This window comes from Anguilla anguilla, chromosome 16, assembly GCF_013347855.1.
Source record: "Anguilla anguilla isolate fAngAng1 chromosome 16, fAngAng1.pri, whole genome shotgun sequence".
NCBI lineage: Eukaryota > Metazoa > Chordata > Actinopteri > Anguilliformes > Anguillidae > Anguilla > Anguilla anguilla.
Window position 1 is genome coordinate 15,406,123 of NC_049216.1, and position 23,441 is coordinate 15,429,563.

General features: G+C 41.0%; 1 protein-coding gene across 9 annotated transcripts in view; it reads right to left on the reverse strand.

Moving 5' to 3' along the window:
* znf536 (zinc finger protein 536) overlaps positions 1–23,441 on the reverse strand; it is a 165,290-nt gene that overhangs the window by 105,928 nt on the left and 35,921 nt on the right. For 5 of the 9 annotated variants that reach the window (XM_035396757.1, XM_035396762.1, XM_035396754.1 and 2 more), the window contains exon 2: positions 1,729–1,849. The exons of 1 other annotated variant lie outside the window; for it this stretch is intronic. The gene's annotated coding sequence lies outside the window, so the exon portion shown is untranslated. Of the gene's footprint in view, positions 1–1,728; positions 1,850–2,410; positions 2,430–19,697; positions 19,872–23,441 lie in introns of those variants that run through there. 3 more of the 9 variants (XM_035396756.1, XM_035396759.1, XM_035396758.1) reach the window with 3 other exon arrangements.

The window sequence follows — 23,441 nt, forward strand, 5'->3', positions numbered from 1 at the left end:
CCATTATGTTACCACTTATCATCCACTATTCAGAGGTTGATTTAATGGGTTATCTAACACATACAAAAATATTTAATTGGAAGATTATACTTGCCCATCATGAGAATTTTTTTAACTGTTTAAAATGTTAGTATCCACTTAAAACACTTTGAAAGTGAAGTTCTTTTGTGAGGTTCATTTGATTGCCATTTTCTCAGCAGTCCTTTGGAGAATTACCTTTGTTTTGATATTTTGTGTGATTCTATAATAATGCCAACTTTGAAACAAAGGAGAATGGATAGGGTTCTCTGTTCTTTTATGTCAAATTTAAGCCTTTTTAGTTTCTTATAGTCTGAGCTGTGACAAGCGAACTGTTGGGTTAAAAATGCTAAACAATCCCTTGGGATATTACAACATACTCCCAAGGGTACAATAACATATTGTTACAGGGGGAGAGGGAGAGAGATGGAGGGAGGGAGGGAGAGAGAGAGAGAGAGAGAGAGAGAGAGAGAGAGAGAGAGAGATGGAGGGAGGGAGGGAGAGAGAGAGAGAGAGAGAGAGAGAGAGAGAGAGAGAGATGGAGGGAGGGAGGGAGAGAGAGAGAGAGAGAGAGAGAGAGAGAGAGAGAGAGAGAGAGAGAGAGAGAGATACTAAAAGGGAAAATGAATTGGTCAGACAGCAACAACAGACTGCTGGGCGAGATGTCCCTGGGTGCTGCTGTGTGCTGAAGAAGAGAGCCCCTGTCCTGCAGGGCAGGTCTAAGATTTCAGCGCGATTAGATTGTGAGGGATATGGAGATGTTCTAAGGCAGCATTAGTAATTAATCACACAGAGGCAAGGGATTACCACTTTCACTGTCTGGGCATAGGATTTCACATTTCATCTGCTCAGTGACATTATTATTATTATTATTATTATTATTATTATTATTATTATTATTATTATTATTATTATTATTATTAATAATAATAATAATAATAATAATAATAATGATAATAATAAATAAAATAATAAGAATACTCTGGGTTTAAGATGCAAATCCTTTCCTTTGAAGGGATTGTTACTCAACATATAATGAGCTTCATTTCTCTGCCAATGTCTGTAAAGCTCAACATGTTCCACTGCTATAGGAGGGGGATCCACTAAAAATGAACAACCTACACTTAAAACCGCCCTTAGACAGATTTCCTTTTTTGTGCTATGAATAAATTCAGTATGTCCCGGACATGAAAATGTCAAATACCTAAAATACACCTAGGCTAAATAGCGTATTAATTTTTAATGCCCGCTCATCCTATGCTGCTATTCTCATATCTACCCTGTCTGCCAACAGCTGTTGCAGTCTCCCTCATTGGGAATTTATCATCTATCCATAAGTATGGGGAGTAACGTTCTTAAGGCACAGATCTGCATCATCTACATCTCAAAACCTTTCCCCATAGCTTGTCTTCCTTTTTTGTTGAGGTGTTGGTTTGTGGGAGCAGTTCACACTTTTACAAGTTTAAAAACAGCCCTTTTGGCACAACACATAACTGGTCACAGCCATGACTTTGAATTAAGATGTGACTATTTCTGTAGTCCTTAAACTACTGACATCACATTAACAGATTTAGATTTATTTCTGGGGAGAATCATGCCATGTGAGTATGTGAACAAATTAGAATTGCACTAAAAAATCACTGCAACGTAAGGAGAGATCGGTGCTCAGGACACAGTCAGCAAGGCCAGGAATCTTGTGGCCCTTCTTACCTTAACACACCAACTGCATACTTGTGTGAGGCCAGTCAGGGTAAAGAGACAGGTTAGAGTGCCCAGGCAGCCCAGTGTGGATGGCACTGAGGGGTGGCTAGGAGGGGGTCCTGGTTCCCTGCTATTAAAGAAAGGGAGCGAGAGATAGAGAGAGAGGGAGAGGGAGGGAGAGAGGGAAAGAGAGAGAGAGAGAGAGAGAGAGAGAGAGGGAGAGAGGGAGGGAAGGGGGGGAGGGGGCAGAGAGATGATGTCAAGTGAAATGTAACAAATTCACTGAATTGCAGCAATACGCAGAGGTCAAGGAAATTCAACTGAAAAGGTTAAAGATGAAATCAGACTCCCGCCATGCAGCGGGATGAAAATCTATCCCCCAAAGCAAGGCCACTGGTGACGCGCTGCAGACAAGAAGCTAAATACTGCAGAGCACTGTGGGATCTTTCATTTTCATCCGATCAATAAGGGCTTATATTTATCAGGATTCCAAGCAGCTGCCACTACTGACAGCCCCCACTTTATTCTCTCACTTCTCGGCGCACTAAATCAGCCTCGTCCAGCAGACAGAAGACGCGGGGCCTTCGCTGCTATTTACACCTCCAGTCACAATTCCATTAAGGGCTCCTTTTTTTGTTACAGAAACACGGGCTCTTATTGCTATATTGGCAGACGCGGCCGGCTCTCTTACGGCCTTTCATTCCCACTGGCGGACCGGTTTCCACGCCGAAGTCGCGCATCGACTCGGGCGCCGCCCTTCCAAACGCTTCCGCGCCCCGTCACATATTTAAGATGTTTTCTTTTGTTCGGCCTTCGCGGCGAACGAGTGGGGGAAAAAAAGGCAGAGGATATATAAAGAGAAGAGCTAAAATTGCTTCATCTCTAATCATCTGTACAACAATATTTGCTATCAGGCATTCTAAATAGATTATCACTGGTCCATCTGTGTCATTATTGATTTATAAGGCTTTAAGCTGCTTTAGAAAGGGAAGCTTTCCCACAATAGTACAAGGATTCTTGTAGAAATCAGAGGCGTAGTAACACAAAAATGATTCGCTTTTGCCATACCTCTCTTTAAAAGGCACCTGGAGACATTTTATCACATAAAAACAGAAGAAAACGCTTTGGTGGGATACATCACATACTAAGTGATCTATGTTTGAAAGGCCATGTACTATGCCAACATGTCCAAGCAGCTACTTTACATATAATTCACTTGCATATGTCTATTAACCCAGGAAATGTAAAATGCAACTAAAACTCCAAACAGATATGTGCTACACGGTAACTGGAAAGTAACCCACAGAGTTTTTTATTCTGAGAGAACAGCCATAGGTGCCATTTCTAGATGCTCGATACAAGAAATTAACATACAGTAGGATGGGTTCAGGCCCTAGTAACTACAACTAGTACTATGAATGTGCAATTTTGTGTTTTTCTTTTTTACAGCGAGTTTGGGAGGAGGGGAGGAAATGGGAAGAAAAAAAACACAAAAACAAGGGACATCATTAACATATGAATACTATATGCAAATGGTTAGGGAAGAGCAGATGTTGGTGCATTTAATTGACCTATATGTGAATTGCATCCAAACCTTTAACTCTGTTAGTACACTGGTGCACAGTAGTTGTGCTTCCAGTTACAGACATACACGACAACACAAACAAAAAACTGAGAGAGAGAGACAGAGAGAGAGAGAGAGAGAGAGAGAGGAGAAAGAGAGAGAGGAACAGAAAGAAGGAGATAGAGAGAAAGAGAGAGAGAAAGGAGAGGAAGTGTCTGGAGAGAGAGAGAGTGGCACTTGACAGGGGTGTTGTCAGGGCTCAGAAGAAGCCCAAACGAGGTCGCTGTCACCGTCATTCCTGTCATGTGCGTTCGCCTCATTATCGATGACATCATCATGTGGCTGTGTAAATCGATCACTTAATAGCATCTGGAGAATGCTGCATTGTGCGGTGCGTTAAAAAAACTGTATTTATTCCTTTCTTCCTTCTCCTCCTCCTTTTTTCTTCCCTTTTCATTCCCTTTCCTCTCTGTCCCTTCCCCGTCTGTATGGTAGAAATACCATACGTCTTAAGCTGAAATGTTTGCATGAGTGAATCATGAGAGACACAGATGCTATTTCAATCTGGGTGCTTTTATTTCCCCCTTCTTCTTCTGGGGAATGTCATTAAATTGTATTAAATAGCCTTTTGTCCAGAGGGCAAGGACCACCCGATATATGATAATGTATTAATGCCCCCGTGTTCTAGCCACTGAGCTGAAACATTTTAGGTCTGACAGAGGCGGCACAGCCATGGAGGACCATTGTGTGTGCACAGCTCGCTAACAACTGTGACACATACTAATAGAAACATACCTAATAAATTACAAGCTTTCAGGCTCTGGCAAGCTGACATTTTCTCTGCGAGCAGGACAATTTTATATTTGCTGCGCAGAAACCAAATTGCATCACACGGAGATGCCAGCGGATTAGCATAAAAATTAACACTTAAATTTCAGCTTATTGTCAACCCCTTTCCTTCTTCTCCTGCCACACAACAATCAATTCCTCTTATAAATCTGATTAGATTTCATGATGCTTATTATTCTAGGCATGTCCCTACACAGCATTCGCAGGCTTGAAGACTATTTGTTTAAATAGAATTAAGAAGCAGATAAATCTATAGGTGTCTCTCTCTAGCTCTCTTTCTCCCTTCCTGCCTCCCTCTCTCTCGCTCTCCCTCCCTCCTCTTAGTACCATCCTTCATCCGTTTCTCACACTGTAACATCGACAATTGATTACAAACACTAATTAACATACAAGAACGAAACTTGCAGTGTTTTACATTTAGATGATTTATTATTTACATATTTACCCAGAGCACCCTGTGTTTGCCATCCTCTCGTTTGCACTCGTATCAAGACACGCCACAGTATACGAAAATTGAAAAAAATAAATCTCAATAATACAAACTTGAAAATTTTGACACCATTTTGAATGGAAATCAAAAATGCTAAATTATATATTTGTTTAATGAGTGGCACTGGGCAAAAATCGAGAACTATTGATGGGAATCAGGCCATTTCTATTTTCTATTTTATCACATATACTACGCTTTTGTGTTTCTCTAGTAGCAGCTATGACTAAACAATAGTGATTCATTTCTAACATCAAATACCACTCTGTGTTTTATCAGTATGTTCGCAATCATCCTGAGGATAAAAGTAAAATCAAAATTCAATAGAGAATTTAATTATATACTGGTTACGGTTTTATCATTTTTCATATCAAATCAAGTAATCTTATAAACGACAAGACAAATATCCTATATTCATACTGAGTGAATATCCTTGCTTGGGTGTATATTTTATCCCCATACAGGAAATACCAATACTCTCTGCAAATGCGTCCATTCTTTCTTAAGATTGTACTATATTTCTGATAGCATTAAGGTTTGCAAGAAAAATAACGGAACTGCAAGAAAATTATTTCATTTTGGAAGGAGGTCTTCGGAAATTCTCTGCTACAGCAATTAAATCATCCTTAATATACCACGTTTGCAAACATCGTACGCACAGTAAACCCGCTGCATGCTGTGGTGGCTTGTGGGATTTTTCTATTTCTTTTTTTTTTTGTTTAGACAAATGGCATTTTATCCCATCCAGATGTCTTTAAGCACACTTTATCCAGCAATACTCTACAATCCAAGAAAAAAAAATGTATCTAAACATGTATTCGTAACCGAATTCCTCCCATGACCTTAAAATTGCCAAACACAGTTATTTCATGCATCCTACGCGAGTCAATTTTAAGGTAAGTTAATGTTAATCAGAAACAAAGGTTAGAGCTGTGGGTGTAATGTGATTAACTTTCGATGGCATTCCCGTATTCAGCGAGCGTGTTTTGGGGGGCTCCAAGTGGAATGCGAGGCCCGCTTTTTTTTTTTTTCTTTCTTTCTATTTTTTTTTTTTTCCGCTAGCGCGTTTAGCGTGAGCGTTGCCCACACGCAAGCAGCCAATGGAGCTGTACAGGGGCCGGGTGTTTAATAACTTGGTTAATGGAGCTGGATGGGCTGCCGTCCGCGATCCTCAGTGCAGGAGGAAGGCTGGGGAGGGAGAGAGAGCCAGTGATGTTATAAGTGGATAACAACAGCCCCTGCTATGCACCAGCAGAGGCATGGAATAATTTAAACCAGCCTAACCCCTATTCTTATGTTAACAGGGTGAAATGAAATGGGCCACCCAGTACTAAAAAACGTGGATCTGTGCTCTAGGAAAAATAATCTATCCTCACCTCCCTCCCCCCCATTTTTTTTCCCTTTTCTGATGTAACATATCACTGTTACTCTACATATAAGAGCTGTCTCAACTTCTATCCATACGTTTACTGCACTTTTGAATGTATTACTTTTCACACACTGTAAGAATAATAAATTGGGTGCTTAACTAAGCTATTTTCTGTCTGCAAAGCAGTACAATAGCGGGAGAGAGTTTTGAAAGTCTTTAAGTTCAGAGTAAACACTGAGCCCTTTGTTGATGGTATAGCATTTTCCCCTAGCCTATTTTGTTTTTTCTTAAAACAAAACATCCTCTTCCAACATCTGAGAAGCACACCTCGCTGCTATTTTATAGGTTAAATCCCGCTGTATAGAAAGCAGTATCTTATAGCAGAGGTTTATTTTTATGAGTGTGCATAATTAACACAGCATGTCCTATCTTTCAGCCATCTAAGCTTTATTTAAACAACTTTTATTGTGAAATGTTTGCATTCTCAGCATTGGTGGCCCACACACAGATTATTATTTCATACCTCTTTAGGACATTCTGAAAAGTTTACACTCCGAGCAGTTATTGTTTTTGATTACAGCACTTTTTGGATGAACCCAACCCCCACCCCAACTCTCCATCTACCCCCTAACCCCACTGAGAACTGCTAAAAACATGTTTACAGAATCCAGTTGTAAACCTGCACTGGAAAAAAAAACTGCAGCTTTTTTTACATATGATTTATATCATCAGGACTAAACAGTTTGTGCTAGACTGAGTCAGTCTGTTTAATTTTTCTGCGAGGGCCCCAGTTTTTTGTTCTGCGCTTTTTTTTGTTGTTTTTCAGCAACGGGTTGCGGAATCTAAAATAAGTTAAGTGAGATGAAGACAAAATGTTTACATCTCATCACTCCGGCCGAGAAGCTGCTGCAGCAGCAGCCAGTAAACTCCAACGCTTTATAAATTACATTAGCGTTTTACTGTCCCATTAAACAGGAGACCATTAGGTGACCCTCACTGAAAAGTAGCGCAAAGGTCTATTGGAATCTGTCAGTCACAATATGCAAGAGCGTACGCATACACGTTGAGAAAACTTAAGCACTGGCTTCACAGTGTCTGGGTGCAGATCAGGCTAAAGGTGCTCTACAATGTGGATAGAGAGCACTACGCAAGTTGCGAGTGGACTCTTATAAGGTTTGAGTGACAGGGTTGACTTTAACTGGAGAGAAGGCAGACCACTGTCACATGGAGGAAGCATTTGTTAAAAGGGCTGGCCCACACCTGGCATACATTCTGTACTACAAGTGTCACAGGGTTTCCCCAGTAGGGTAATATTCTATTCGTAAAATCTGGGAAAAGAACTGAGATAAGAAAATTCTCATTGGCTCAATCTCCAGCAGAGGAACATCAATTGACTGTAGAAAATGTTAACAGTGGTAAGGGTTAGTAACATATTTAAGACGTTCTGTCTGATTTCTCCAGTCTTAAATATATGAAATCTCTATCTTCAATTATATCAAATTTCCACTTGAAAAAATTCTCTGGGTTTGAGTTTATTTTAATTCCTGCGGGGGGAATATGAATAATAAATTTAGGGGAAAATATGTCATTTACCTTTCACAGAGAAGTCAAAACCATAATATGTCCCAATTTACATTCTCTAATCCAATTTTTTATCCGTATAAAACATGAAGAGATCACTTGGATTAACCTTTTCTTTACAGGTTAGTTGTAAATGCTTACTTTTATGCCAATATGCATTATGTGCTGTATGAATCAGATGTACTTAAATTACCTAATGATCTGCTACATGCCATTTCAAAAGTAACCACGTCTTTTATAGCAGTGATGTTAGCCTTTGCTAACCATTCACATGCAATATGCAACAAGAGGAACTTGGCATGAGTTTTCAGTGCCCTGTTGAGGGAAGTCTATGACACCCTTTCCTGGGTCCTGGAGCACACTCATCCAGACCTGAGAAAACCTATTTCGGCTGATAAATCTGAAAAGTAGTAACATTCAGTAGTCTCTCAGCACTGCTGACAAGAGAGCACAGTTTGGTATCGAGCAGATGGGAGCTCTAAAGCCAGGCCTGTCATCTTTTGATTAAGAAAAGGAAATGATTTCACTTAAAAAATATCCCCCCCCTCCTCACGTTTCTGTACTTTCACACCCACCCCCCTGTTCTTTCCACTGCATCCTGTTCTATACACACTTGCTACAGTGGACATTGCAGTTACGCTGTTACCTTAGCAAACAATTTCCTCACCTGAAAATCTTAGCAGTGTCGTGACTGTTGATGTCATATATACCTTCACTATTGTCCTCAGAGTATACAACTTACCCTGATTATTTTAAACAAAAATTCTCTTTTAAAATGAAACAAAAAGCACAAAAAATCCAGGCTTCCACATTCTCAACAGCGTTCCTCAACTTGAGTTCAGTGCTGTGCTGGTTCACTGCACCATGGCATGCTAAAGAGGGATAGGTCGGTGGGAGTGGAAGAGAGTCCTCTGACTGATATGGCCAGATACACCGCCTGTATTCAACAGCTAGAGAAATAACAATATACATACATATACAGTGCAGTCTGTACGTATCTGGACAGTGACACAATTTTTGTTGTTTGGGTTCTCAACTCCAGCAAATTAGATTTGAAATGAAGCGATGGATATGAGGTTAAAGGGCAGATTGTCAGCTTTAATGAGAGGGTATTTACATCCATATAGTGAACTACGTAGAAATTACACCCCTATTTATGCACAGTCGCACCCCCCCCCCCTTTGGAGAAGACCAAAAGTAACTGGACAATTGGCAGCTCAGCTGTTTCTTGGCCAGGTGTATTGTTGCATCATTAGTTCCTGCACAAGAAAACCAACAGAAGGCTGTTCTAGGTGCGCCATTTGCATTTTGAGTTTGTTGCAATTGTGTCTCAATATGAGGATATGAAATAAAAATGTCTATAAATAACATTTGTGTTCACAAAGTATGTACTGCACATTAGTATGTACTGCACACTTAAACAGCATAATGCATGCTGTTTAGTGCGCAAAGGATTTTTAGTACGCAATGGGCAGTATGCTAAAAGTAGCCTCCATACTGTTTTCCAATCTTACTGTGAAACTGTCGCAAGATGCTCTGCCCGTGCTCATGTGTTGTTTTTGTTGTTGAAGGAAATTGTCAGCGAAGTTGCACCTTGTTTTCAAAGCGAAGCTGCACGTCATATATACATGGGACCAAAATGGTTGTACTACCTGTAAAGTATGCTCCTGAATATACTCCGCAAAATGCCAGAAATAAGTATATTATCCTGAGATACACTACATTTAGAGAACATTTCACCTACTTAACAACTTTCTCAACCAGCGTACTCAACATGTATACTCAATGGTAAGCAAATGAGCTGATTCGGACAAGACCCCAGTGCAATCCTTTCATGTCCGGTCTAAGTCCCACCCTCTGTAGTCTGCCGAACGCTAATGTTCGAGATGACCCAACAGTCAGGACCAAACAGACCCCCGAAGGCACCAGATCTTGGCCCTGCGCGGCGTCCTGCAGGCGTGTTTGCGGACAGTCTCCTTGGCGACGTAAATGGATAGAGGCGAAGCATGCATCGGGAACGGTGCTGTTTTAATTTGAGCGGGGAAAACAGATCGAAGGGAACACCTGGCTGGTGTTGAGCAAGCACTATTCCACCAGAGTCGGTTGCACTGAAACAGGAACCGCCGCATGGATTCATATCGCCGATGCTTCGATCCGCACAGCCCGCAAGCCAGCCATCGAGCTGCCATTCCTACTCCTGCCGGTCGCACCTTGTCAGTTCTCGACTGTTGCCATTGTCAGCATTTTTTACTGTCGGCAATGCCGAGTGCGCCGCAAGCAGCTACCCCGACGGCGGCAAAACGCCTTGAGAAGGAGCCGCTCGCCGAAAAGCCAAGTTTAACTGATCGAAAGGCATTCGTTTCCCACAGTGCAACTGTGCAATGCTAATTAATTACCCTCGTACTGACTCTGTGACTAAGCAGCGAGGAAGTAAAACTGCGAGCGCGGAGGCCCGCTCTGCGTCCCTGTAGACGGCGAGTGGACGGTGCCACTGTGGGTTTTCTGAGTGGATCCACCTTGGGCGCCGTTTCTCTGGAGAGCAGCGGGCTGCATGCTGCACACACTGGCTGCGCTCTGACACCGAGCCCATGCACTAGAGCGCTATCGATTGAACCTGGCTCCACTGCACTCTCACTGGTGTCATTCAAACCCTCTCAATTTTTAATCACTTGTTCAACACCAGACCCAGTCCCCCCCCATGGGGCCCCCAACATTCAGCATCAAATCTGAACGTGCACACACACACACACACACACACAAAATATCTGTTCCATCTCTTTATATAGACCCCCCCCCCCGTTCCATTTGACCTTGCACAACAATATTCATTACATCATTAGGTTACCTCTTCATTAACTTTTCATCATTTATGGAGGTGCTTTATCAAATGGTATCTTTTGTTGTGCTGCAAATATAGAGCTACAGAGGTACAGGAACATTCACTCTTTTATTGGGGTACCCCAGACAATGTCACACATAATACTGCTGTGTCCTTTTGCTGTTATTTGAAACCAGGACCCCAGAATTCACAACATACAATTCATAGTAAAGAGCATTGAAGGACTACTGCATGAATGGCCTCAATGAAACACATGCTAATCATACAAAATGATGAAAATTTTACTAAGAAAGAACATCTGACTAATGAGAAGCCCAAAAAAGAATTATTAAATAGAAAGAAGAATCAATAAAGATTTTTTCCTTTTGGGCCAAATTATATCTATCGTCATAAAATGTTGAACAATATAGCTTTCACACAGGCTCTAGTTGAGGTGCTAGATAGTGTTAATGTAACACTAAGACTGTAATTTTCTTGACTTTGTTTCCACTGTCTTATAGGCATAATTCCATTTGAGTCATTATGAAAATCTTGGATGTATGTGTGCGCTCTTTACTTTTAAAAGGCTGAGACACATTCTGTTCTGAGTGCCTGGTCACATTCTGTCATCAGTGATTTGCAAGCACAACCACAGATTCCCTTTAAAAAGTTTGGCCACTGACCATTTTTGTCAATTATCATTGGAAAGGCACAATGCGCAGTTTCAACACTTGGCCTTGACAGCATGTGTGATGTACTGTATCTTGGATAACTGGTGATAGCCCTTTGTCTGCACATTTCCTTTCAAATTTATAGATTAATATGTATTGATAAAGCTGAAATGTGTGCATAGTTCTATCCAGTCATCGCTTCCTCTGCTGTGCCCTTACTGCTCCCACACCCTCGGTCTTCCCCGATTGCTACAACCTTGTCGAGAGTTGCAAAAGACACACTCTAAAACGAATTTAAGTCTACAGAATGTCCTTACCTCATTCAGCAATTATAAAAGGCTGATACACTGGGAGTCAAGAATTTCATTGAAAAAAGAAACCCTCTTGAGATCTGCTCATACGCTAATAATATAACTTAAAACTAGTGGGGAAAAAGCTTTATGTGCAAAATGCAAATGGAAAAGGAGAACACAATGTAATTTAAACTGGGCCAGCCAGGAATGGATTTATCTTACCAATAGTAATCTCATTTTTCCCTCGTTTTTCTCCTCCTCTTTTTTAGAACTGGACCTTTATAATATTAACTTGGAAAAGCAAGAGTGTATATCTTGCATTATCCATGTCCTTTGGTGTAAGGGTACCAGCCGTCATAATCATTTCAGAGAGCTATTCTGAGGCCACTGCTGGTTGGAGTGTCCCCAACACACTGATCCAGTCTCCAAAGTCTCTCGCTCCAAGCCAACAGCAAAAACCCTTGCTCTGTAAGAATGGCTTTACGAAGAAACAAAACCCAAACCTGCATACATTGAAACAGTGGAATGCGTATATTTGGGAGGCAACAGAATGGCCTGTGCTCTGTGAAAGACATGTAACAAAACTACTGTCAAGGACACGATACTACACTTTTTTTTAACTGTAAAAATAAGGCACTTGACTGATAAAGAGTTGACGTGTATCCAGTTTTTTTTTTTCCTCCCATCAGAGCCTTAATCACTAAATGATTAATGTGCAACATTTGGAGGCATGGATGCACATATGCCTAAAAAAGACATTCCATGAAGTCCGCAATGGAAAGAAGAAAAAAATAAAATAAATAAATGAGCACGGCGCTCACACACACACAAAGCCCGGCTCGTCTGATATTATTTAGGGAGACTCATATTTTCCAAGCAGCTGCATAGCTGAAAAGAGGTGTGCTGATATATTGTAATCACTTTTTAGCCTGGCTGATTATCGCATCAAATGGTCTGCGGAATAATTTGTTGTTTTAACACAGAATTGCTCAGTAGAACAGAACAAAACTGTCCTCCTCCAAGATCTGTGTTCATCCTACCCCCATAGATAGTAATCAGCAAGAGCAAAAATATTCCGTAGCAACTTTTTTCTGGTAGTATTATTATTTGTTTGGTCTTTTTTTGGCTTCTCTGTCATTCAAACCTTTTACCCCAGGCTTCAGAATGCACTAAGGACATCCTAGAGGTGATGTACAGTGGACCTGCAACTGAAAAGGCATCTTCTAACATTGTTGAAAGTTACCACAAAGCATTTTTAAAATATTGTCTTTTTCTCCAGAAGTAATGCCTTTTTCTGCAAGTGTTGAATTTCAATAATTGAGAAAAGCAATGTTTAACATGCTTGGTAGATGTTTTAAAAATGTATACCTTCAATTAATAATGGATCTCTTTTATGATTGCCCCTTTGCTCCTCTGATTCTGATGTGCTGCATTCAAGTGGCAGAGACTTTTTATTTTTAGTTCTTGAAAGAGAACAGAAACGCAGTGTCCCAGGCACAAAACGGTGAAACAGGGTAATATGATTTGTGTAGCTAACTGGGCTTTGTGAGGGTAGGGGTATCCTTCATTCCTGATGTCTTTTCAAATGCCCAGTGTTTTCTCTTTGCTCTACTACTTCTTTAAGAGATTGAAGTGGTGTACAGGCCGGCTCTGAAGATTACTCCAGCTCTGGTCTACAGGACTCCCGGGCCAGTCAGGAGGCATAATCCATTAGAATATTGGAAACTTCGGCAGAATTCAGATTGAATCTGTGTAATAATGACAGAGCACATCATCCAACAGGCCCGCTAAGCTCCGCTCTAAAATAGTTGGGTCTACTTTGACGTATGATATTACTGTCATTTTTCAGAAAGGAAACATTACAGCGTGTTTCCCTTCGCTGTCTGCATTCGACGTATGTCAGGATCTCAAGGGGTGATTACACGAGACTATATACAGTATACAGATATATAGATAGATATGTGGTGTCATCTTGTCAGTTATGTAAATTCACTGGCCCATGGCTGGCTGAGCATGTCTCTCTTTGTCCAGATACAAATTTTCTGTATGAACGTACGTTATATCATTTGCGATTCAAATATTTTTTAAAAGCAATAACTAAAAGCAATGAGTTGACCTGCCCCCTCACCCCCGGGGTGGTTACATAACTCAAATACAACTTACTGTGCTGTTCACCCCACTGTACTGAATAATCCGACATTTTTTTGTTCACTTACCTCCACCCCTCTAACAATCATAAGTCTTCCCACTGGACATATTTTAAAGAAAAGCAATCCGCCCGATGTTAATCTCCCATCTCTATTTTACAGATTACCGGCTCCAGTGTGAAAGCAGTAAACCTCGCGCTTTCATGGCAGAGCTCTTCCTCCTCTTACAGCTCCTGCTGTGGCTCATAAAGTCCCTTTTCCTTACAGCACGCTACTTGAGACTGGTGGTCCGGTGAACACGGGGGGTTACAAAGGGAGATGTTCATTATGTTCAAAAAAAAAGAACAAGAGGAGTAACAGGGCGTGGCATTCTAGCAAACTGCCCCATAACTAACAAAGGCTCTTTAAAACCCTGGTTTCAGTCTTAAAATATGGCAAGCACCTGTTAGTAGGGTTAAGAAGGGACAATAAAATCATAGGCATAGCCTGCAAAGAATTAATTTAAAGTTTCAGATATCTACATATGAAGAAAATCTGGATGTGTAATTTTCATTCCTCCAGTTCCAAAAGAATATAATTTGAAACAGCTTCCTGAAGATCAACCCCTTTCCCCCCCCGATTTTTTTTTTTTAATAACATGAACATTCAAACTATTTTATTCACGTAAGAGGAATCGTTGAATGAGAGTCTTTATATATGTATTTCAGTTGGTATCACTCTTGCTTCAGATTCCTCATGTCTGAGATATATACCGTATCCTCTGCCAACGTTTCAGGCTCTCACAATATAAATTAGCAATGCAACAAGATTTGTAACGCTGGCACAATCAGCACTGAATGCATAAGCAAATCAGCCATTTTTGTCGCTCAGCCATGCAAGCGTTGCCTTGTTAAAGATGCCTAATAATATAGAAATTGATCTTTCTATTCGTCTAGCTCTCAAATGGAAGTGTTGCTACAGTATTGTCACATTCCCTTTTTTCTTTTTTTTTTGCTTCTTCCAATTGCCGAGCCCTGTGCTAAAATCTACTAGTGTCACAGTTGAGTAGACCCTCTAATCGAGATTAGTTAAAATGGTTAGAAGGGAACAGATGTCAGAATGTGTCGACTGCCAGAAAGATTGAACAAAGCCAATCACAGCCCTCCTGTCCAAAGGCAATAAAGAGAAGACCTAAAAACAACCCCTGACATTAATACTGAATGCAGCACACGTGGCCTCAAGGAGGGCCTCAGCCACTGACGACCCGATTTTGTTTAAACGGATCCCTCAGAAGATTGCTGGAGATGTGGAAAGTATACAGTGACTTTACAAAATGGCACTGAAACACAATCTGCACCATTCATGAGATATCTCACAAAGAAAGAAATAAATAAAACCTCCTCTCCTATGTGCTAAATATGCCTTCAAAGATGAGGTCACTTTTTGAATCAACCAAAACAGATTTTGGAATGCAAGCTGTCATCCTTCTTATTCCTCTTAAGCTCTCCAATGAGGGTTTTCTTTTTTTTTTAGTAGTAGTCACATGCTAAAATTAATTTATACTGCATCGCTAAGTTCATTAAATTCCAGTCATTTATAACCCTTCCTCACAGGGAAGAGTGGCTGAGTTCAGTGCTTCAGACATGCTGTGGACACAATCACGAGCTTGGATAGGAAAACAATACTCATACATGGTATAAACAAGCCATTTCAATTGTTCTGGAAAAAATGAGTCATACAGAGGCATATTCAGCAGATTAAAATGAGATGGGATAGAAAAGGCCTGTGAAAATGGCTTAGCTACTGTGTACAGTCTCAAATACCATACCCTTAACAAGTTTATGGAAAATTACAACCCAAAAATGATTTCTGCTATGAATTTCTGCAGTACAGAATTTGATTTTTTTCCATGGATCACAATACAGCCTTTGACTATATTTAGCAAATTAAGCATTTTCTTTGTTTCCCAATAAAACATTCAGTTATATTTTAGATTTCCGACAGCTATTAAAGGATTAAAAACTGTGTTTTTTGTTATTTTGTTTTTTTTAATACAGACCTCATAGTTGTTAAAACTAAGCAAAACCCGAAACAATTTTAGCTGCTCATTCCACAGCTGTGCACAGGCAATAGATGTTAATTTTCTCATTTTCCCATCAAAACTGAAATCCCAGAAATGCACGCCCTGACCACCTCCACTCTTTTGTCACAACCTTTTGGGAGGTGAAAATTTAAAACCCACACACATCCCAGTGGCCATTTCTAAGCACAGTTATGGGCATTCGTCTTTACCAATGAGGTTTCCAACATTCATTCAACGAAGGGTAAACAAAGCGTTTGCTTAAAAAAATACTAGTTGAAGCCAAGCAAACCATTCTGAAGAAGAACCAAGCTAACACAGTCCAAAGGTCAAAGAGTTAGTCGACATGACATGTTTTGCTTTAGTCTGCATCCGTCAAATTCCATGTATTAATGTCTGATTAGCTGGCCACTCACTCCAAAGAATCTTTGGTTTTGAGAATTACCTGTAGAGGTTTCTGACAAAGAAGACTAGCAGTGAATGACAGCTGTGGCACTAAGAACTGCATAGTCAACAGGACATTGAGACTAGCTTAATGGAATCAACAGTGTTGACATGGTATAGAGTGAAAATGACTGAGTAAATAAATAAATAAATAAATAAATAAATACATTTGTGTATTCATTCGATACAATAAGTGCCATCGTTATAAACAGTAAGCTTCAAATGGTGTATTTTAAGCTATTCAAATTAAATTTATATTCATGTTCACACTTTGAAATGATCTATTCAGTGACTGAAGACATTTTGTTTTAGCCGTTTGATATGATACACAGGCATGCACACATACAGTCCTTTTTTCCCTAAATTAGCTACTAAGAAGTTAGGCATCATGTGGTTTACCAAATCTGCCTGGAAAATAGTTTTTGACAATATTCCGATAACCAGGCTAATTTTTGTCTCAAATAACAGGGAACTGTAACAGAGACTGTGGTGCACATATTATCAACCTTATTACTAACTATTCCAACGATGCAGTTTAAATAGAAATATAGGTTCATCCTACACCGAGGTTAATGGCCCATTCATTTCATCTGTTGTCCTATGTCCTGTTGTCTCACCAATGTTTTATTTTTGGACCAAAACTACTCAGCTGATATCATCAAAACATTTACTACAGTGGTCTCCTGCAGTAAGAGGACGAATTGGACACAAGGACAGCTACTATGGATATCCATAAATTAATTGTGGATATCCATTATTGAATTATGGAATTAAATACAAAACTTCCAACAATGATCCTGAACTCAACAAAACATCACCCTAACAGATCTGTGTTCAATATTACCCTTTCAGGGACAATGTGTTTTTCTTTCCAAAAGCGCTAATCTTAGGTGATCAGTAGACTTTTCAATTTTACAGATTCTTGAATTTACAAATCTAGCTTTTGCTTAAAGTCAAAGAAGCAATGGCAGTTCCCCACCACCCTTGGGTTCAACATTACAGCTCAACCTACTTCCCCAAGACCAGTGGTCCACTTGGTTCACATGGAGCGCCCTCGGCGAAGCAGAACCCCTCTCTGAAACGTCAGACATCGGAAGCTTGGTCTAGTATTGATGCGCGAGACACGCAGAGTGAACAATGAATCGTGGGAGTAGCGCACAAAGACGCGCTATCTGCAATATGTCACATTTCCCTGGAAATCCATCCCATCGTGGAAAGGCCTGCTAGGGTTAATATCAAAAGGAGCACTGGCGGAGATTTCACAGATGGACGCAGGGCTATGGTGACTGGCAATTTAAACGACTCTTTAGAAATGTCTATGTTCTAAAACTGGTGATGTCTCATCAACTGCTGAAAATCCAATCAAGCATGTTTGTCATGACACACAGAAGAGAATAAAAAAGAGAGAATAGAAGGGGGGGAAAAAAACACCAGATGCCTTGATGGAACAGATTGCTTGGGAACAACCTTTTGGTGGCACTCTTTGGCAAGGGTGCACAAGCTGAAGATCCCTTTCCAGACATAACTGAGAATTTCCATCATCACCTGTCACCTGCGACCGTCACACAACATGACAAGGCCATGGTGAATTTAGCGAACTAGCCAGTGTTTCCTTTCACATTGCTGTCCTTAGTCTGATTCTTTTAAAACCCAAGGATGGAAAGTAACACCACAGTTAAAGTGAAATCTGCAACCAATTAGATGCTTGACCTGGCAAGCACAGTATCACATGAGTGAGTGGAATGTAAACTTGACTACTGCACTTGAAAGTCACTGCTGACAGGGTGCTTTGAGTGAACGGTACCTTGTTAAATTGGGGAGGGGGCACCAGTGAGTGAAGGTAGGTAGAGTTTGGCTGAGTCAACCAAAACTCAGTTGTTGGGGTAAACTTTTGAAAAGTAAAGTTTTGAGTGGAGCGAAATGGAGGAGAGAATGTATGATTAGTGCTTTGTGAGTAGGGATTTGGGTGATTGTCAGTGACTGGTGGTTTGGATGTTGATGTGTGTTCAGTGTTGGTGGCTGACTGTTGGTGTGTGTGTTGGTGATTGAGTGGTGGTTCCGCTGCAGGATAGCGAGAGCTGATTGACGTGCTGGTGACTGGGGGGGGGGGGGGGGGGGGGGGGTGCGATGGTGTTGGGCTAGAGAAGCTCATGAAGAACTTCTGAAAGAGGGATATTGCAGCTTCCTGAAATCTGTTAGGCTGTACCAGAGATTCACATATTATGTCCATGACAGCACAAGGTCTGAGCTGGTATAAACATCCAACCCCCCCGGGATTTACGTCAGGCCCTGCCCCCCATGATGACTCCCAGGCTCGGCCTGCTGCTCCCCCGACCGGGAGCAGGAGTGGCTGGGCTGGGCGGAGGGACCGAGCCCGGTCCCTGGTCGCCATCCATCACCTTATCTGCAGTCAGATCTCGGTCGCTTAATGAGCCATGGGCTCCTTACACGTGTCGACGCTCCACAAAATAAGATCCATTTACCAACACCGCGGTGAACAAGCAGAGGGGAACGCGTGTTCCGCCTGCCGCTGCCCCCAAATCACCTGCCTCCCCACCGAAGACCCCCCTCTCCAAACTCTAGAGTGCAACAGGGTGGGTCGCCTCTATCGCTGTACACAGTGAGATCTAGGCATGGGGGGTATGCGGCTGACACAGAGTCAAACACTGGTTGGCTTAGGCAACCCTTCTTGGGAAACAGAGAGGAAAGGGGATTTATATCCCACCTGCAGGATGGACAGGACATGTATGGGAACATGTATCCTGTAAGCAGATAAACGTACAGTATGTTACCTGTCCCCAGAGAACACTCAAATCTTTAATGTCTAGATAATAAGCAGGCATTAATACAGTAAATAATCCTAAGAGTTCATAAACTGGGCCAGCCTAGACTCTTTCATAAGCAATCTTTGTTATCTGAAGCTGTCCTCTCATCTTGCTCCAAGTATCAGTCTTTTTGTATACTGTTAAGTGCCCCCACCACACACACACACACACACACACATACACACCCACTAATGACATTTGTATTCACATACAGTGGGATACATTGAAGGGTCCCCTTTCATCGACCTATATGCAGGCCAGAGATTTCAGCCCAGTGTCACAACTTTGCACAATTACGCTTAGTTAAATATGACGCAGGCTGCAGAAAATTTCCGCGGACAAAAGAAATGAAGAGGCGACGTCCTCGTCGGTGAAAAGAATGCATCAGATAATGAGAGATTTATTTTACCAACCAGCTCTCTGTGTGCTGTGCCGCGATGATACGCCTGTTTTCCTCCGGCCCATTATCTGTGCACTTGAACCCTGGATAACAATGAGTTCACAGAGATTGAGAAGTGCTGGGCTTTAATTGTATGTATTTAGTCACGCAAACAGAAGCAATGGCCTGAGAATGGCTAGTTAGCCAATGACATCATTTAGCTTTAGAATTGACTCATTGGAGCCATTACAAATTTGCCCTGCAATATCTACTCAGTGAGGCTACCGGGGGGGAAATTCACAGCCGAAACTACTTCACATTTTATGCCTGTGTGTGCATGTGTGTGTGTGTGTGTGTGCGTGTGTGTGTCTGTGTGTGTGTGTGGGCTCTTTCCCGAAACTTTTTAAAAAGGCAGAAATAAAGAGGCCTCAAGGTGTCCCCTGTGTGTTCTTTTTAAAAAGATGCAGTTAAATAACCTGTGGTTAATGTTACTTTTTTGTGTGGTGGGGGGGTCGTGTCAATCAATCGTCCACGTCGGCAGCATACAGCCGATGATCGCATCATCACGTTAGTTTGCCTGACTTGCTCGGCACAAAGAAGGTGGGAACATGTTCTCAAGCAGGGCTGTCAGCACTTGAAAAATCAATCACCATCTGGGCTCATTTTCTGAAAGGGAAAGAAAAAACAGCCCCTGTTTAGGAACAAACCAGAAACACATCAGATGGTAAACGTTGCAAGGAACATGCTACCAAATCGAACCATAACGTTCCCGCAACGTTTCAGGGACATTGGAGATAAGTCATTGATAGAAAAGCTACAACCTTACAGCAGCATTGTGAGAATGTTATGCATTAACTAAGTACAAGGTCACATAAAGCCAACACTGATAAGATTGGTATTTCTGTTTGACTGGACTTCTGATTGAGGGTTCAGGTTTGTTTCGCGGGCTTGACACACTGCTGTTTATTGAAATTTCTAATGCAGTTTTTATTTGTTTGTTGCGACTACGTTCCTTTTGCCACTGTTGTTGTTTTAAATACGAAAACCCAGATCATGAAGATAGTGCCTTCTTTTACAGTACGCGGCACAAAGCTCCAGATTTGGAGAAAGTCGAGGTTGACATGATTTTTGCTGCAGCGCTGCTTCTTTTCAATAGCACAGCTGTGTGAAAAATACCAGTTAAAGAGTGTGCTGAGGCAGCAAAACCATTTAATACTCAACAAACAGTTATCTAAGCCCATGTCCAATAACTAGACACCACTGTAATGTGACCTACATACTAAGTGAATAAGAATTTTTACATCAGGGAGGGGGTGGATGAACAACATTCATTCAGCTGACAGTAATTAAATAGCAAGTATTCCCTCTCACTGCCCTTTTGCCTCTGTGAACTAAGAAAGTATAATGTATCAGAACATATTGTCCTCACTTAAGAGTTCCACCTTCTTTTCTTTCCTGACTGCATTAATTAAATGATGAGATGTTTTTTTTTTTTTTTTTTTTGAAACTGGTTTAGAACAAATTGGAATGGGCCGTGAATGGACGTAAGGAAAACGCTGTGGGGGGGAAGCTGAGTGAGCTTCCCAGGCTGCCGAAAACCAGCCACATGAAGGTGATCTGGAGAGAAAAAAGGGGGGGTGAGGAGGTGGGGTGGGGTGGGGGTCGGGGGGGGGGGGGGGGTTTGATGTGTCTCGCTTGTTTGCTGGGCCCCCACCAGCCCTCCTCTCTTTAAGATAAATCGAGAAGTGAAACTCAGGCACGCTTCAGATCAGGTAGACCAATCCAGAGGAATGGCAGAAGAAAAATATGATGAAAGGACAAACAGCACTTTGTATCAGTGGCCTCCCAGAACAAAGCAGCCTCCATATTAATACACTGTCAAGCACTTGCAACCCTCCAAATTTGAGAGGGCGACTTTATAAAGAAAGTGCAAAGTCAGTAAAGAAAAAAAGTTCCCCCAATTAGTTTAATGGGGAAACCAGTCCTTGGCATTCAGGGTGGCGCACCAATGTCTCTAGTCAGGAATAATCATAACGTTCCAACAAATGCCTACTTAGATTTATTTTTCTCTTCCTGAACATATCAATATTCTCTTTGTTGGTATCTATAGAGAATAAGCTTAAATATTTTTGATCATCTGTTTTTTCGATGAAACTGCTTTTGTTGTTGTCGTCGCTGCTCTGAAAAAGCAGTTGACTGGGAGAGTTAGGGAGCCAAAATGAAAAAAGGATTGGTTACACTGACGTAACATACACATTTCAGACAAAAAAGAGAGCTCAATTTAGACACAAGTGTCAACATTACTACGGGGGGAAAAAAGCCTTAAATAATGAAAACGATCTCTTCAGAGAAAGGCGATATACTCTGCTCCAATTTGACATATTCATTTTAAAAATAGCTGGTGATGATTCAGCCATTCGGCTGCTTTTCAATTCCCGAAAAACAGGATTTTGTTTTCATAAAACAACAACAAAAAAAGAAGGGAGAAAATGTGTGCGGATCAATTACCACACCTCAGGGGTGTCTTAATTGAATTCTATTCTACAGCTGCCACAGATTTCACTGGTTGTAGGTGTCTCGTTCATTTGCATAAATGTGCCTCGAATTTGCAGCCGAAAAGAAGCTGCGGGTCAAAACCGTACCGGAACAACGGATAAACTGTCACTGTTTAAATCGGGATTAGGAAAATCTTCGGGTAAATCCACGAGGTTACTACGCTTTCTCACACAAAGTTACTCCATCACCAGTGGGACCCCATTGTTGGGGGGGGGGGGGGGGGAGGGGGGTGAATGCCTGCTTTGCAAAGAAAAAAAAGGAAAAACTAGAGACGCCACCAAATATCCAACCTGCAATTTTACATGCTTTGTAATACGGTTAATTTAATTAGGCAATGCTCGGTACGTGCTTTTTATTTTTTCCCTTGCTCTTTCTTTATTGTAATGGTATCTAAGGAATCTCATTTCTTCACAGGAGTACATGAGAAAAAAAGGGTACTTCACCAGGTTTTCACTTCCATGATCTCTTTGTCTATAACTGCTGTTAAATCGCAGTTCTATTTTCATCCAGAAATTTTAAGCTTCAATGTGTAAAACCAGTCTCCATTCAGATAAGCTCTTTTGTGGATCTTTAAATACACCCCAATGTGTCCTTTAACAAGAAAGTACTCTCCTTTTTTTGCTTTAAGTTTAGGTTTCTAGTTGATCCGTGGGTGGTTTCTGCACTAAACCGTTCTTGCTATTCAACTCTATAGCTACAATAAAAATTCATCAGGATTAAAATGACCTCACAAGTAAAATTAAAGTTCCTAAAGTACACAATGGCAGTATCTTTTTTTACACGTTCCTCAGCCTTGGGAACGGAATTGTTTCCTGACAAAGTGTTCCTGCCTTGACAATAGCCACCTTTCAGCCAGGCAGAAGGACGGCCTTTATATCTCAAGAAAGAAACTTATTTCACACATCAATCAAAGAAAACGGACTCAAAAAGAGTGCTCCTTCAAAACCTCAAACCATCGAAACGGGTTTATAGTAATCTTACTTACTGGACTCTTTCAATAACATTTTAAAATGAGAGGTAATAAAAATAAAAAGGTAATAAAAATATATATCTTCTCCCCTTAAAAAAAAAAAAAAACATCTAAGTACTTATGTCATTGTATCATGAGCAGGATTTGTGGTTTGATTTCAACAAACTCACTTCATACTGCCTTGCAAAAGCCAGCCAATCAGGTCATGAGAAGAAAAAGTCACAGCTTGCATGTCAATGAGGAGAAATGGCACAGAATTTCCCAAGATGTCCACCACCAATGACAAATGTCAGCAGCACAGTCCAGTATGCAATTACTACCAAGAATGGATACAAGTACATGCACATATACTGTGAATTGTACATTACGTGCAAGCTGGATATAAATACACATAAATCCACAAACACAATGTCGCAGTGCAATAAAGCCTGTACATAAATGTGTGGATGTGTGTGTCTGTATTTCACTTTTTAAATGGTGTGTGTATGCATTTACGTATGCATATGTGTTTGCTTCTGTACGATCCTGTACATGTGTGCAAACTGAGGCAGAAGAGGCATTGCTGATAATCATACAGAAAATTAATTGGATGTCATTGCTGGTAATTCAAATTGTGTTTGACCACCACAACCTAGATATAAAATAAATATAAATATAGTTTTCCTGACAGCTGTATTAATGGGCCTCCTAAAGGGTTTTTTATAGGTCAG